Raw genomic sequence first — 16,584 nt, forward strand, 5'->3', positions numbered from 1 at the left:
TGTGAATGGATTCATTTTGGAAGTCGAATTTGAATGCAGATTACTGGGTCAAATGTAGGATTCGTAGCAGTGTGGAGGAACAAACCGATCTTGGGGTCCATGTCTGTAGGTGTCTCAGTTGCCACCTAAGTTGATCGGGTTGTTAAGAAGGCGTATCGTGTGTTGGTTTTCATTAGCAGGTGGACTGAGTTGAAGAGCCGCAAGATTATGCTGCAGGTCTATAAAGCTCTGGTGAGACCAAATTTGAAATGTTCTGGTCGCCTCAGTAAAGAAAGGATATGGAAGCTTTCGAGCGAGTGCAGAGGAGATTTACCAGAATGCTGCCTGTACTAGAGGGCTGGTCTTATGAAGAAAGGTCGAGGGAGCTATGGCTTTTCTCCTTGGAGTAAAGAAGGATGAGAGGTAACTTGATAGAGCTGAACAAGATAGTGAGAGTTACAGACAGAGTAAATAGCCAGAGACTTCCTCCCACGAATGATTGTCACGAGGTGAGCATAATTTTAAGGTGTTTGGAGAAAGGTTTTGGAAGATGTCAAAGGCAGTGAAACACCAACCCCCCGTCCCTCTCCCCACAAACCGGGTCCCAGGTACCGTCAGACAGCTGTACTAACCACTGAGGTATCTGTGCCTCTCCCCATCCCCCCCAAACTGGGTCCCTGGTACTGTGAGACAGCAGTGCTAACCACGGAGACACCATGTCCTCCTCACCCTGCCCCAAAACCTGGTCCCTGGTACTGTGAGACAGCCGCGTTAACCACTGAGACATCATGCCCCCCTCCCCCTCCCCCAAACCGGGTCCCTGGTACTGTGACACAGCCGTGCTAGACACTGAGACACCATGCCACCCCTCCATATCCCCCCCAAACCGGGTCCCTCGTGCTGTGAAACAGCAATGATAACCACTGAGACAACATGCCCCTCCCCTCCCCACCCCCCGAGATCGGGTCCTTGGTACAGTGAGACAGCCGTACTAACCACTGAGACACCATGCACACCCTCCCCCTCCCCCCAAACCGGGTCCCTGGTACTGTGCGACAGCCGTGCTAACCACTGAGAAACCAGCTCCCCCCCCCCCCCGCCAGAACCAGGTCCCTGTACTGTGAGGCAGCCGTGGTCACCACTGAGACACCATGCCCCCTTCCCCTCCCCTCAATCCGGGTTCCTAGTGCTGTGATACAACCATGCTCACCACTGAGACACCATGCCCCCCTCCCCTCCCCCCAAACCGGGTCCCTAGTACTGTAATACAGCCATGCTCACCACCGAGACACCATGCACCCCTCCCCTCCCCCGAAACCGATTCCCTGGTACTTTGAGACAGCCGTGCTAACCACTGAGACACTCTGCCCCCTCCCCCTACCCCCACACCAGGTCCCTGGTACTGTGAGACAGCCGTGCTAACCACTGAGACACCATGCCCCCTCTCCCTCCCCCCAAACCGGGTCCCTTGTACTGAGAGACTGCCGTGCTAATCACTGAGACACCATGGAACCCTCCCTTCCTCCTGTCCCTCAATCTGGGTCCCTGGTACTGTGAAACAACCATGCTAACCACTGAGACACAATTCCCCATCCGCGCCCCCTCCCCCCAAATGGAGTCACTGTGCTTGGTAATACTGGGGAAATGTAAATAAATGTGATGAGCTTAGAGCTATGATGTTTTGGCCATAACAGAGACATGGGTTTCTCAGGGGCAGAAATGATTGCTGGATGTTCCAGGGTTTAGAACATTTAAAAAGAATAGGGAGAGGGTAAAAAGAGGAGGGGGTATAGCACTGCTAATCAGAGAGGGCATCACAGCTACAGAAGTTAACATTATCGAGGAAGGTCTGCCTACTGAGTCAGTATGGGTGGAAATTAGGATCAGTAAGGCAGCAATCACCTCAGTAGGGGTTAAATACAGGCCCCCCAATAGAAGCAGGGAGATTGAAGAAAGCATAGGTCGGCAGAGTTTGGAAACGTGTGAATGAAAAAGGGTAGTTGTAATGGGTGACTAACTTTCCCAATATTGAATGTTGAATGGAACCTCCTTCCGGCAGATGGTTTGGAAGGAGCTGTTTTTGTAAGGTGTGTTCAAGAAGGTTTCCTAACTCAGTACGTTGACAGGCCGACGAGCAGAGAGACCATTTGGGATTTGGTGCTCGGCAATGAGTTGGGGCAGGTGTCAGATCTTGCGGTGTGAGAGCATTTTGGTGATAGTGTCCACGACTGCCTCATCTTCTACATAGCCATGGAAAAGGAGAGAAGCAGGCACAATGGAAGGATATTTAGTTGGGGAACAGGAAACTATGATACTATCATACTGCGATGCGAAGCATGGACTGGGAGCAATTGTTCCATGGAAAGGGCACGATAGACATGTGGAGACTGTTTAAGGAACAGTTGTTGCGAGTGATGCATAAATGTGTTCCTCTGAGACAGGTAAGAAGGTGTAAGATAGAGTAACCTTGGATGACGAGAACGGTCAAAAGAAAGAAGGCAGCTCATGTAAGGTGAAGGAAGCAAGGGTCTTGCTCAGCTCGAGAGGATTACAGGCAGACGAGGAAGGAGCTCAAAAATGGCCTGAGGAGAGCCAGGAGGGAGCAGGAAAAAGGCTTGGCAGGAATGATTAGGGCGAATCTAATGGCATTTTGCACATATGTGAGAAATAAGAGAATGATCAAAGCAAGAGTATGGACGATCAGGGATAGCTTAGGGAACTTGTGGATAGAGTCTGAGGAGGTAGGGGAAGCCCTAAATGAGTTTTTTGCTTCTGTCTTTATGAAAGAAAAGGACTTTGTAGTGAATGAAACCATTGAGGAGCAGGTAATCCTGCTGCAACAGATAAATTGAGGAAGCTGATGTGTTGAAAATGTTGTCAAACATTAATATTAACAAGTCGCCAGGGCCAGACCAGATTTGTCCTCGGCTGCTATGGGAAGTGAGAAATGTGATTGCTTCGCATCCTCGCTCTCCACCGGATTCGTACCGGAGGACTGGAGGGAGACAAATGTAATTCATCTCTTCAAGAAAGGACATAGGGAAATCCGCGGAAATTACAGACCAGTTAGTCTCACGTCTGCCATCTGTAAGGTGTTAGAAAGGATTCTGCGGGATAGGATGTATGACCATCTGGAAGAGCATGGCTTGATTAAATGCAGTCAGCACGGCTTTGTGAGGGCAGGTCATGCCTCACGAATCTTATTGAGTTCTTTGAGGATGATACTACAAAAGTTGATGAGGGTCGAGCTGTGGATGTTGTGTATCTGGACTTCAGCAAGGCATTTGATAAGATTCCCCAAGGTAGGCTCGTTCAGAATGTCAGGACGAATGGGATACAGTGAAATTTAGCTGTCTGGATATAGAATTGGCTGGTCGACAGAAGACAGCGAGTGGTTGTGGAAGGAAAATATTCTGCCTGGAAGTCAATGGTGAATGGTGTTCCACAGGGCTCTGTTCTTGGGCCTCTACTCTTTGTAATTTTTATTAATGACTTGGATGAGGAGATTGAAGGATGGGTTAGCAAGTTTGCAGAGGACACAAAGGTTGGAGGTATCATTGACAGTATACAGGACTGTTGCAGGCTGCAGCACGACATTGCCAGGATGCAGAGATGGGCTGAGAGGTAGTAGATGGAATTTAAACTGGATTAATGCGAGGTGATGCATTTTGGAAGATCGAACTTGAAAGTTGAGTACAGGACTAAAGGCAGCATTCTTGGCAGTGTGGAGGAACAGCGGGATCTTGGTGTGCAGGTACATAGATCCCTTAAAATTTCCACCCAGGTGGACAGGGTTGTTAAGAAAGCATATGGTGTTTTTGGCTTTCATTAACAGGTGGATTGAGTTTAAGAGCCGTGAGATCTTGTTGCAGCTCCATTTACTCATACTCCAACACTGGGTTCTCCTGCTTTTGCATATAACGATACTAATTCTGCCATTTCCTCATATCCCAGTATGATTCTCTCATTTTCTGATGCCCGAGTTCAAATCTCGCATTTAGGTGTGCCCTACACTAATTCTACATTTTAATGGTGACTTGCACCAAATATCTAATTTAGGTCCACCCCGCACTACTTCTTCCATTAACTATGTAGCTGCAATGATTCTCCCATGTCGTGGTCCACTGCTGTAATTCTCCAATTTTGGCGTTTACTGCATCAAATTCTCAAATTGCCAATTCTGCATTAATCCACCCTTTCGTCATGAACTGAAGAAACTCTCCCACTGAGTATTGCCTTGCCCCAACTCTCCTGTGTTGCTGTTTCCTGACATACATATTCCACATAATGGTTTACTGCTCAAAGTTTTTTCATTATTGGCGCCCTGCATCGAATGGCCACTTTCCTGCACTTTACAACATTTCTCCGACTTACTGATTCCTGCCTGTGTTCTCCCATTTAACTATGCTCTGTTCCAACTCTGCATGCTTTAAGCACCCCACACCAATTCTCGAAATCAATATTGCCTGAAACAATTCTCATATTCATTGATACCCAAACCAACTTCTCCCAGTGTGGAGAATGCCACTCTGACTCTCTGAGATAGTGGTGCCATACCGCAATTCGCTGTTAAGGTTCCACTGTGCAATTTCTCCATTTTGTGGTTCGTGCAACAATTGTCCCACATACAGCTTCACTTCCGTGCATCATTCTACGATTTTCGAATCCTGCACGAATCTTCTTTTCATCAGCAACTGCACCTTCATCACATATAATATTTATCAGCACCGGTTCTCCCACGTCTTCCACCAATTCTCTCCTTTCGTGACATCGGCACCAACTCTCCCATTGTTGATGCCCTGCGTCAATTGTCCCATTGCGTTGTTTCCTGATACACTTCCTCCACGTATTGGCTTCCCTGCTCCAAGGTTTATTTTTCATTTCTTGGTGGGCGGACTCGAATCTCGACTTTACTGCTGCTTGAAAGATTGCTCCTTCTCAATGATTCCCTGCCCCTATTCTTCCATTTAAAGGTGTTCTGCTAATATTCTTTAATGAATAGGCAATTTGTACTAATTTTCCAACGTAATGGCACTGTGCAACAATTCCCCAATTTACTGATACCCAACAATTCTCCCACTGCCTGACACCCTAACACCTGTCGTGGAAATTTAATCGACTCGAAACAACTGCTAGTAAGAGCAAAGAAAAGGCTTTATTTTCAACCTCTGCATGCAGAGCGGCCAATGTACTTGGCAAAAGTGCCTTATGTAAGGGCTGTTAACAAAATTCACATATTCGTGTTATACTATTCTTATCACATGCTCAAGGCCAAGTGTTGGGAAACATTCAAGCTTATATTTTCTCATTCCCATGCCTTGGACATAATTGTCTTTATGTTTTCCGAAGCTTTTTTTCTGAACTTGGCTGCTCGCAAGGCCAGGTTAAATGTTTGCAAAGTTCCACAAAGACAAGCTGACTCCTCGACGCAGATTTCAGCAAAGTATTTGCATATTTCAGCGAAGTATTAAATTTTGCAAAACATTCTCTGACAGATTTCACAGTAAATGTTAATTTTGTTAATTTTCCATTATATTTTCGAAATGTTTGTCATTTTACAACAAGGACAACAACCAAAAAAAAGTCATATATATATATATATATACATATATATTAATTTATGAACACCAGGCATTTCCTCAGCCACCACCTAACTCAAACAAAGCTTTTTGGTGGTTTTTCCATTTCCCTGGTTTCCCCGATACACAGCCCATCTTTACACGTCACATTCGTCAACGTCGCTGTAGGGTGTGGACGAGCAATCGAATCTTCCTTCTTTGGGGCCACTGATAGTTTAACATTTCGTATCTTACTGCATTCATAAGCAAGTGGTGTAGGCAGGTAACAACTAGGGTCTTATTCAAAGCAGTCTCAGTAAGACCAGTCCTACATCTAATAGAACGATAAGGGTCCATTACCCCCATCCTCCATAAGGGACATGAGCCATCGGGAGGAGGAGTCATCTGCTCGTGGAGGCGGTCATTTCGCAGCCTTCGTACCATTTATTAAACCAGTAATACTTTGGGACTCATCAGGAACATTAATACAGCACGAGGTACCTAACGTTTTGCAGACGCCCCCGCTCTCGGTCGTCAGGATGTCTAGTACTAATCGATTTTGTGTCACTGCTTCCTAACCGCCATTAACTCAGTGTTAATGAGTGCTAGGCCTTCCTCCGTCTCATTAGCGAATACACCATATGCGAGGATGTTCTGCGAATGTGCACCCATTCCAATGCAGAGGTATGCCCCTTCGAGTTCGGCAATTGCTGCCTTTTAGGGCGAACACTGTTGTGTTGGTGGACAGTATCGCGGTGTATCAGCACCCCTTTCTCCCCGGGGGAGTGGTGGTATCCTTTCTCGCCACCTGCCCTTATTATACCTGCCATCCTGATTAGATTAGATTACTTACAGTGTGGAAACAGGCTTTTCCGCCCAACAAGTCCACACACACCAGCCGAAGCGCAACCCACCCATACATTTATCTAACATCTAACACTACGGGCAATTTAGCATGGCCCATTCACCCTACCTGCACATCTTGGTGACTGTAGGAGGAAACTCACGCAGACACAGGGAGAATGTGCAAACTGCACACTGTCAGTCACCTGAGGCGGGAATTAAACCGGGGTCCCTGGCACTGTGAGGCAGCAATGCTAACCACTGTGCCACCATGCCGCTCATTGTCTGACCATTGATAAAGGAACAAGCAATGATTACGGTCGTATCATTTGTGTATGTTGCTGTTCAAGAGTCATTGTTCAAGTACAGCATCAAGGTACACTGGGAGATACCCAAAAGGAGTCTCCCCCGATTGGTGCAAATGCACGTTTATTCCCTGCTATGGACGGAATGCTGTGGACGGTAGCGCGTCAGGCTTGGGGCTGTAGTTAGCCTCGAGTTCGGGTGGTGACACGAGATTTGCCCAAATTTCCCCCCACTATCATGGTCAGGCTAGTCGCCTCCCGTGGATGCAGACAGCTGGCATTTCTCGCCAGGCTGTCAGTAATCTGCTGGGCAGTCTACCTTTGGGCTGTGTGCAAACATATCCAACATGTGTAGCCAACGTCTAATCTCTCGTTTTGTCTTATGACCAAAGCGCATGCTCTGTTCCTTTCACATCTAGCAATGGCCCTTCGCAGCTCCCAACCTACTGGCGTCGCATTTATGCCATTTATATCCAGCAAGCAAATTCCCCTCCTGCTTTAAATTCGCTCTCTCACCACGGCCGAATCCCTTCAGGTTGGGATGTGTCATTAATGACCTTTGCCCGGCTTGGGGTTAGGTCCATGATCTGGTTTGATTGGTTGCCATGCCCCATTGCTCCTATCGTCTGTAGTACATTCTGCACTGCATCTCGGAGGGCGCGGTTGAGGCGATTGCACCACTATATTCACCTGTCTACAGATGTCGGAGAAGGATCTATCTATTCCACACCACGAGACTCACTCATTTCTCTTCTGAGCCTTACTTTGATCATAGAATATCTATTTCCCATGTCAGGTGCCCCTTTTTGCCGTGGTGGCTACTACTAAATGCCAGTCACTGGCGCGGCATGGATCCCTGCATAAATCTTAATTATCCAATTTATAGTCGTCCTTGTTACTGAACGGCTATGGGTTGCATGTAAAGTTCCACTTCGTTCTATCAGTTAAGATTACCGTCAGCTGCTGCATCCCAGTCGCCCCTGCCCTTATGAATCGTCCTACCAGGGCGCTTGCCAACAGTGTGAAGTGGAGCAGCCCCACATTTGCGTAAGTCTTCTACTAAATACTTGCTCTAAATTGGTTTTGGTGTTGTGCGATGTCTCCTCAGTCCCAGCTGCACGTTTGTAATGGCGGGCGTGTATCCACGTGGCTGTTCCGGCGACCTTAACAGCTATCTGTGCTGTAAGGCGTACTTGAAACGGTCCCAGTCACCTCTTCGCTTTCCTGTTTTCCCTCCTGAAGTCTTTCGCCACTATTCAGGCTCCAGGTTATAGATCGTACATCTTCCCTTCTGCTGATTGGGGGTAGTGCTGTCTTCACTTGATTCTGTATTTGGGACAGAAGTGCAGAGAGTTTCATGCAGTAACACAACATCTCATCCTCACAGTGGCCTGTTATCTGGCTTCCCTTATGTCTCGGGACAATTCCTGTGTTTGGCGGCCTACCAAACAAAATTTAAAACGGGCTGAGGTTCACTCTCCCTCTCCTCCTCGATCTCATACACATTAGCACAATTTGAAGTGCCTTTGTCCATGTCATCCCTAGTTCCTCACAGCATTTTCTTTATATGGTTTTAAAGGTAGAATTTTCTCATTCCGCTGCCCTACCGCTCGTTTGGTGGTAGGCACAGTGTTATCCCATGTTTATTCCCAAATATTCACTAATCTGCTCGAGGGCATTATGGAGAAATGGTGTCGCACTGTCACTACTAAGCCTAGAGTGTAGGTTTGCTCGCTGAGCTGTAGGTTTGATATCTAGATGTTTCATTACCTGGCATATGGAGGTTAGTGGGCTCATGTAGGTTAGGTGGGCTTGGATCGGCGCAACATCGAGGGCCAAAGGGCCTGTACTGCGCTGTATTTTTCTATGTTCTATGTTCTCGGTAACATCATCAGTGACGAACGCGAAGTGAAGAGAAGCTGTTGTCTCCTGCTTTCTAGTTATATGTTTGTCCAGGATGGGGTTCCTGGGGTTTGTGGTGTTGCAATTTCCTGTTCGTTTTCTGAGGGGTTGATAGATGCTATCTATATATATGTCTTTTTTATGGCGTTGTGGTTGGAGTGCTAGGCCTCAAGGAATTCTCTGGCATGTCTTTGCTTAGCCTGTCCCAGGATAGATGTGTTGTCCCAGTCGAAATGGTGTTTAAATTTCATCCATGTGAAGGGCTACGAGGGAGAGAGGGTCGTGTCTTTTTGTGGCGAGCTGGTGTTCGTGTATCCTGGTGGCTATCTTTCTTCCTGTTTGTCCTACGTAGTGTTTGTGGCAGTCCTTGCATGGAATTTTGTAGATGACGTTGGTTTTGTCCAAGGGTTATACTGGGTCTTTTAAGTTTGTTAGTTTTGTTTGAGACTGTTGGTGGGATTCAGAGGGGTCTTAATCATCTGGCTGCCACTTCTGAGACTTTATTGATGTATGGAAAGGTCGATAGGGTTTCTGGCTGTGTTAGGTCTACTTGTCGTGGTTTGTTCCTGAGGAATCTGTGGACTGTATTTTTTAAGTATCCGTTCTTCTTGAATACGTTTTATAGGTGGTTCTCTTCTGTTTTCCGAAGTTCGTCTGTGCTGAAATGTGTGGTGGTTCATTGGAATAGTGTTCTGATACAGCTTCCTTATTGCGTGTTGGGATGGTTGCTGGTGTAGTTTAGCATTTGGTCTGGGTTTGTCAGTTTGCTGTACATGCAGACACACCAGAGAATTCCGAGAGGGCTCGAACTCCAATCACAACGCCATAAACAAACACATAGATCGATTTACCATCTGTCACCCCCTCAGAAAACGAATAGGAAATGATATCACCACAAACACCAGGAACCCCACCCATAACAAACGTATAATTAGAAAGCAGGAGACAGCATCTTCAGTTCACCTGGAGGTCGCCACTGATGATGTTATCTAGCCAGGTAGTGAAACGTCTGGATAACAAACGTACAGCTCAGCGAGCAAACCTACAGCATAAACCTCAACCGGAGCTATAAACCTTCACAAACCTTGGGACTACTAAGCCTCTCAGGGATGCTCCATCTCGGAATTATTTCAGTTAGGAAAGCTTTGGTTATGGCAGTGGCATTCTGTTTTGCCGTGGGGAAGGCTTGCACCCATTTGGAAAACATATTACCTATTACCAGACAATACCTTTTTTTCCTTCGCAGGGTGTTAGTTAGGTTATCTCCAGTTGTAAATGTTCAAATTGTTTTTGGGGTTTCGGACGTGCTACATGACTCATCTGTATTCCCCTCCCCACATTATTGTGGCACAGATAACACATCGTTCACAATATTTCTGGAAGTAATGATTAAATCCCTCAGTGTACCACTGTGCTGAAATGCTGTCACATCTCCCCTCTTTTGACACATGTTCCTTACCGTGTGTCAGTTTGGCATAGAATGGAAATAATGATCGTGATAGAAAAGGTTTAACACTGGGGCCACACCATACCCCTTACCTCAAACTGCACTCTGCTTTTTTCCCACTCAAACGTTTCTTTGTGGGCGGCACGGGGGCACAGTGGTTAGCACTGCTGCCTCACAGTGCCAGAGACCCGGGTTCAATTCCCGGGCGACTCTCCGTGTGGAGTTTGCACGTTATCCCCGTGTCTGCCTAGGTTTCCTCCGGGTGCTCTGGTTTCCTCCCACAGTCCAAAGATGTGCCGGTACAGTGAATTGGCCATGCTAAATTGCCCGTAGTGTTAGGTAAGGGGTAGATGTAGGGGTGTGGGTGGGTTGTGCTTCGGCGGGGCAGTATGGACTTGTTGGGCCGAAGGGCCTGTTTCCACACTGTAAGTAATCTAATCTAATTCAAGCCTGGACTTCGACTCTGACTCCCGTCCGTCTGCTGTTGGGGTAAGGATTTTTGTCATTCCCAATTCAAACTGATCATTTACCAGCTGCTGGGCTGCCGTCCATGCCGCTGAGTCTGCCCTTGCATTTCCTTGAGAAACAGAATCGTTATTTTTCGTGTGGGCATCATACGTAAACACAGCGATTGATTTAGGCAATAGGACCGCTTCCAAAATGTCATAAATCTGATCACGGTGTGTGATGAGCTTTCCGGTGAAGGTCAAGAAGTCCCTCTATTTCCACAGGGTTCCAACATCATGTGGGACTCCGAAAGCGTATCTGCTATCAGTTAAATATTCGCTGTCTTTCCCTTGGCCAATTTACATGACTCAGTCAATGCAATCAGCTCCACTGCTTGCGCTGACAGTTGAGAAGGGAGCGATCCCACTTTGAATACCTCATGGGTAGTTACTTCAGCATTCCCAATACAATTCTGGCCTATCTCCTTGCTCCTCAATGCTGACCCATCCACAAAAAAAACCGCCATATTTGGATTCTGAAGTGGTGAATTCTGCAAGTTTTGTCTAGGCAGCACATTTCATTAATTACAGGGATACAATCATGTGGGTCTCCGTCTCCTTCTCTAGTGAGAGGATTAGCAGTATTAAGGATGTTACATCGTTTTACTGCAATGTTAAGATTCTCCAAGAACACAGTATTGTATCTGAGTCAACGTGCTGCCGACGTATGTGCTGTCTTTTGCTCGGAACGCAGTAATGATACTACATGTGCGATCAGTTTGGTTAAGTCGCCATAGCCGATTATATCGCAACCACAGCTCACAGACATTTACGCAATCCTGCCGCTACGAGGTCAAGCTTAGCCGAAAGATAAGCTGCCAGCCGGAATTTTCCCCCATGATCCTGCAACAACACAGATGTTGTGCAGCCATGTTTTTCATCTACCATTTGACAGAAGGCTTGTTTGGATTCGGAATCCCCAGTGTAGGTGTACTTTGAAACGTCTTTTTCAATTCAACTCGGCCGCTGGGATCCATTGCAACGGACCTTGGTTCTGCTACCCTTTTCCATGGGCCATATCACTTCAGGGCGCCTCAAGATTTGTGTAATGTGGGATAAACGTTCTTTATTACGAGCGTATGCCCAAAAAGGATAACAATTGTTTCCTCATGTGAGTCCTTGGAATTTGCTGAATTACTTGCACTCTGTCTTGACCTTCCTTTGGTCTTCCCTTGTTCAGATATTAAGTGACCGAAGAACTTCACCTGTTGTTGCATAAATCGAAGCTTTGCGAGACTGGCTTTGTGCCCTTCCTTCGTGCAATGCAAGGGAATCCTTCTCACATTGTTCCTCTGTCAGTTCTACTATTAAGCAATCGTCTACAGATTGCTGAAGCGCAGACCCAGGGGTGAAAACAAGAGTCTCCAGACTCCTGCATAGAGCCTCATTATATATGGTGGGTGACTCACAGTAACATTGACAAAGTCGTGTGAACTCGTAAGATTTCCCTTTTAATGAAAAAGCGAACCAGAATTGACGATCTGGATGCACCATTACACTAAAGAATGTATTTGCTTAATCCACAGCAGGGAACCATTTACTGTCCGGTGGAAATTGAGCTAATACAGTATAGGGTTTGGGAACATTTGATGTGCGCGGGACAACACTGTTATTGACTGCCTGCAGGTCTTGAACAAACCTGCATTCCTCCGGTTCACTTGGAATTTTTGCCTTTTTGATCAGAAAAATGGGAGTTCTCACCGGTGAGTTTACACAGGGGATTATCTCTCTAGCCTTTGGGAAGGATTGAAAGACTGGAGTAACTACGTCCATGGCCTCTGGTTTTAACGGGTATTGTGCTCTGCAAAGACGACACTCCGACTTCGTGGTCACTCGTATTGGTTCACAACCTCGTATATGCCCCACATCATGTTTGCCTTTTACCCATAATTCAGTAGGGACCGTTATTAATCTTGGGGCTGAGAAGTTTATCTTAGGGAAACGCCAGGCCAGCCTTCTAGGCTCTTCAGGGCTAGAGGGGGTTACCTCGACTGTTCTATTGCCTGAGTTAGACAAATTAATTTCTTCCTATATGTCCGCACATCTGTATTGAACCACATAACCACATCGTCGCAGAACACCCAAAATTTCGTTTTTTATGCCTTTAGTACCCATGGCCCCAAATCTTGCCACCAGTCACTGGACACCTTCGCTAGTGACGCGCGAGGAGCATAACCTTCCACATCAAAAATATAGAGCTTACTTGCCGTCGCAGGTACTTTACATAAGTTCACACTGACTACACATCGGTTATCTCTTCAATAAAATTTGCACAATAACAACTGACCTGGTTTAACCAATCTCCTGAACCAATACTTCTTTTATGGTTCCTCAGGGCTATCGTGGTGTATGTGTGCTGTGCAGTGCAGCATATTCCCCCAAAAACAAATCGGTGTTAATAGGGTTAACATGGTTTCTTGCTTCCAGGCCGAGTGAATTGCTCACTGAACTCATTGCTCTCTGGCTTACTCGCCGCACATAGACATACACCAGGGGTGGTGGGTTGTATTTTACAGTTTACACTTGTGAATTCTCCCTTTGAATTACCTGCAAGCCCGTCGGAGTACTGAGCAAATACAACCCCAGTCTCACTATGAGATCCCGAGCCATCAAATGTGAAGGACAGAATTCCGCTAACAAAATTGAGAATTAGAATGGATACACATTTCTTATTTCACACAATATGGGTGCGGTAAAACTCTCTCATATCACGACGCCTGATGCCTCCGTTGAGTTCAGGAACATTCTACTCATCTTTATTGGTGTCAACTCTCTGAACTGTCTTGATTTGAGGAGTCAATATGCTGGCAATGTATCTACCAAAAAGGTAACTGGTGTCCCTTCCACATATAACATAGAGGTAGGCATCGACATATACGCATCATTGTTATATTGAACATATTGTCCACACTTCACAATCTCAATGTTCAATATAGAGTTGGGATACATCTCAGTGCCCGTTATTTTAGTAGAAGTGATAGCATTAGGGATTCTTCGTTGCCAAGTATAAAGGAAAGAGGTTAACCTGTACCTTGTGGCCTGCCCACCACAACCTCAGTCGTCCCCTGTCAGTCATCATGCTGTCCAGCCTCCAGGACCGATTGAGGCTGTCTGTGCGGGCACTGTCTTGACCAGTGGTCCATTGCTCCGCAAACAAAGCACCAGCCAGATCTATCTCTGCAAACGCACTTCCACGATCCCTTCCTCTTTTGCGAACTCCACATGTGTCTCTCTCTTTTCCCGCAGTTCCTCCTTCTAATGGCTGAACGACCATTTGCATCATAATAAGCTGAGGTTCATGTGATTGCTGTTCTATCTTTAATTCCCGGTTATGGTTCTCTTGAGCCAGTAGTTTTTCAGCATGTATCACGTATTGTTCTATCAAATTCAACTTTCCCGTGTCCCAGGTAATACACGTATATTATTACCTATTTTGTTGTTTTGTACTTCATTCCATTGATGAAGCTGCTCCTCAGGTATGTCTCATACGATGTGATCTCTGCCGTCGTTATGTCCTTGGGTGGTATCAGTCCACAATAGACGTTATAGACTTTCGTGAGGCGCTAAAGGTACTGGGACATTGTCTCGACTTCTTTAGGGATTCTTGCTTCAATTGATTGTGGGTACGATACGCTATTGGTGATTCAGCAGACCCTGAGGCAGCGACCGTTGACTTGGAATCTTCGTGAAGTGGATCTCGTAGGGGTGCTGTAGCTCTTCGAGGGCACCCATTAAGGTTAGGATCTGATCCAGTCTTAAGACACTGTCCAGCTTCATTAGGTTGTTTTCCGTGTGTCTGTGCATGTGCACTGGTGTTTGTACGTGTACTTGATCTATCTTTATTTCGAGATTTTCTTTCCCTGAAATCAGGCTAAGCTTTCAACATGTGATAAGCACTCCAATTCACAGGTTCTATTTTACCCTTCCGTTTCTCCTTCTTTCTCTCCTCCAATGGTGACCTCAGCATTTGCAACTGAATATTACTAAAACTTCCTTCCTCCAGAAAAACACATTCCTTGATTTACATTTTTAACTGTTTTTCAGAAACTGGGCCATAATTATTCAGCATACATTCTATTTTTTCTTGACCATTCCGAGTTGTCTGTCGACCCTCTTTTTGTTTGCGCTTGCTGGAGCCGATTTTCATGGATATTGGAAAAGTGTTCACCTCTCTCTGTCTGTCTCTCCGTCTGTCTATCTGTCTATCTCTCTCTCTCGCTCTCTCTCTCACACGATACCATAATCTTCTCTTTGCCAATATAACTTGCTTTTACCTCCGGAGGTCCCCTCTCATTGGGCGTGACCGCCTCATTGCCATGGTTTTCATAAACCAAGAACCCACGTAACCGGTACAGCTTTGGTGACTCCAACGCTGCCCATGGTGGCTCCAAGTCTCAAACCACCGTTAATCTTGCTGTCTCTTAAACTCTCTAGAGTTGAGTTTTACTCGAATACCGCACGTGAGTTCACTGGTCCCTCTTCCTGGTTCGTCTATTCTCTCCGAACGAGTCTCTATGTCGGATTTAGCCACAACTCTTACCCTGACCCTATTCGATTCGGAACGCGACTCTGGGGCGATCCACTTATCCCCAGTCCTCTCACTCAAAGGGGCCAATTCAGCGCTCGAAACAAAGTGAAAGACCTTCAAGGCAGTGGCGCGTACACCTCCTGGGAATCTTCAAAATCTTACCCAGTTGCAGGGTCCCAGGTGAGCTCCCGAGTTTACTGACGTGGAATTTCAATCGACACGACGCAAATGCTACCAAGAGGAAAGAAAAAGTTTATTTTTGAAATTTGCAGAATGGACCCAACACATTTTCAAGACGCCTCATAAAATGGCCGCCTGACGGTTTTCACATATTCCCTTTATACTATATATCATCTTGCCTCATCACACCTCAAGCCAGGAACCTGGATCAGTCGAGTTCCTTTCCACACATGGAGTTGCTTTTTCTAATTCATTGACTGCTGATATAATAGATTATTGGCCTTGAGAATCAGCTGAAAATTAGGTTGAACTTTACATTTTTTCTGTCTCTTTGCGAACTTAGGTCCATACTTATTTGTTTCAACCATGCTTTCACAGATTTCACCAAAAATGATAATTTTCCATTACAGGGGATCAGGCTGACAGTGACTCAATAAGTGTGATTGAGTGAGGATGATAGTGACACAATGAGGATGAGGTGTCAGCGGGGTAGTGATGCAGACTGTGTGAGTGGATCAGGCCGATAGTAACGCAGCGCAGGGGGTCAGAGTGATAGTGCTGCAGTAAGTCTGAGGGATCAGATCAATAGTGACGCAGTAAGTGTGAGGTGGTCAGGGTGATAGTGAAGCACTTCATGTGAGGGGTCACTGTGACAGTGACGCAGTAAGAGTGAGTGGTCAGGCTGATAATGACGCAGTAATTGGATGGAGATCAGGCTGGTAGTGATGCAGTAAGTGTTACTGTGTCAGGCTCATCCTGATGCATAAAGTGGGAGGGGACAGGGTGATAGTGACGTAGTAAGTGTGATGGGGTCGGGCAGGGACTGACGCAGTGAGTGTGAGACAGTCAGGGTGATAGTCAGGGAGGAAGTGTGTGCGTTCAGGCTGGTAGTGACACAGTAAGTTGAGGGTGTCAGGCTGATAGTGGCCAATAAAAGTGAGGTGTTAGGGGAATAGTGACGCAGTAAGTGTGAGGTGTCAGGCTGTTAGTGATGCGGTAAGTGTGAGGGGTCAGTCTGATAGTGAAGCATTAAGTTTGAGCGGGTCAGGCTGATAGAGACGCAGCAAGTGTGGTGGGGTCAGGCTGATAATGTCACAGTCTGTGTGAGGGGTCAGGCTGATACTGATGAAGTAAGTGTCGGTGAGTCAGAGTGATCCTAATGCAGGAAGTGAGAGGAGACAAGGTGATAGTGACGCAGTGACTGTGAGGGGGTCAGCGTGATGGTGACAGAGTAAGTGTGAGTGTTCAGGTTGATATTGATGCAGTATGTTCAGGGCGTCAGGCTAATACTGGCCAGTAAGTGTTAACTGACAGGGTGATAGTGATGCAGGAAATG

Source organism: Chiloscyllium punctatum, unplaced genomic scaffold, assembly GCF_047496795.1.
Source record: "Chiloscyllium punctatum isolate Juve2018m unplaced genomic scaffold, sChiPun1.3 scaffold_167, whole genome shotgun sequence".
NCBI classification, from domain to species: Eukaryota; Metazoa; Chordata; class Chondrichthyes; order Orectolobiformes; family Hemiscylliidae; genus Chiloscyllium; species Chiloscyllium punctatum.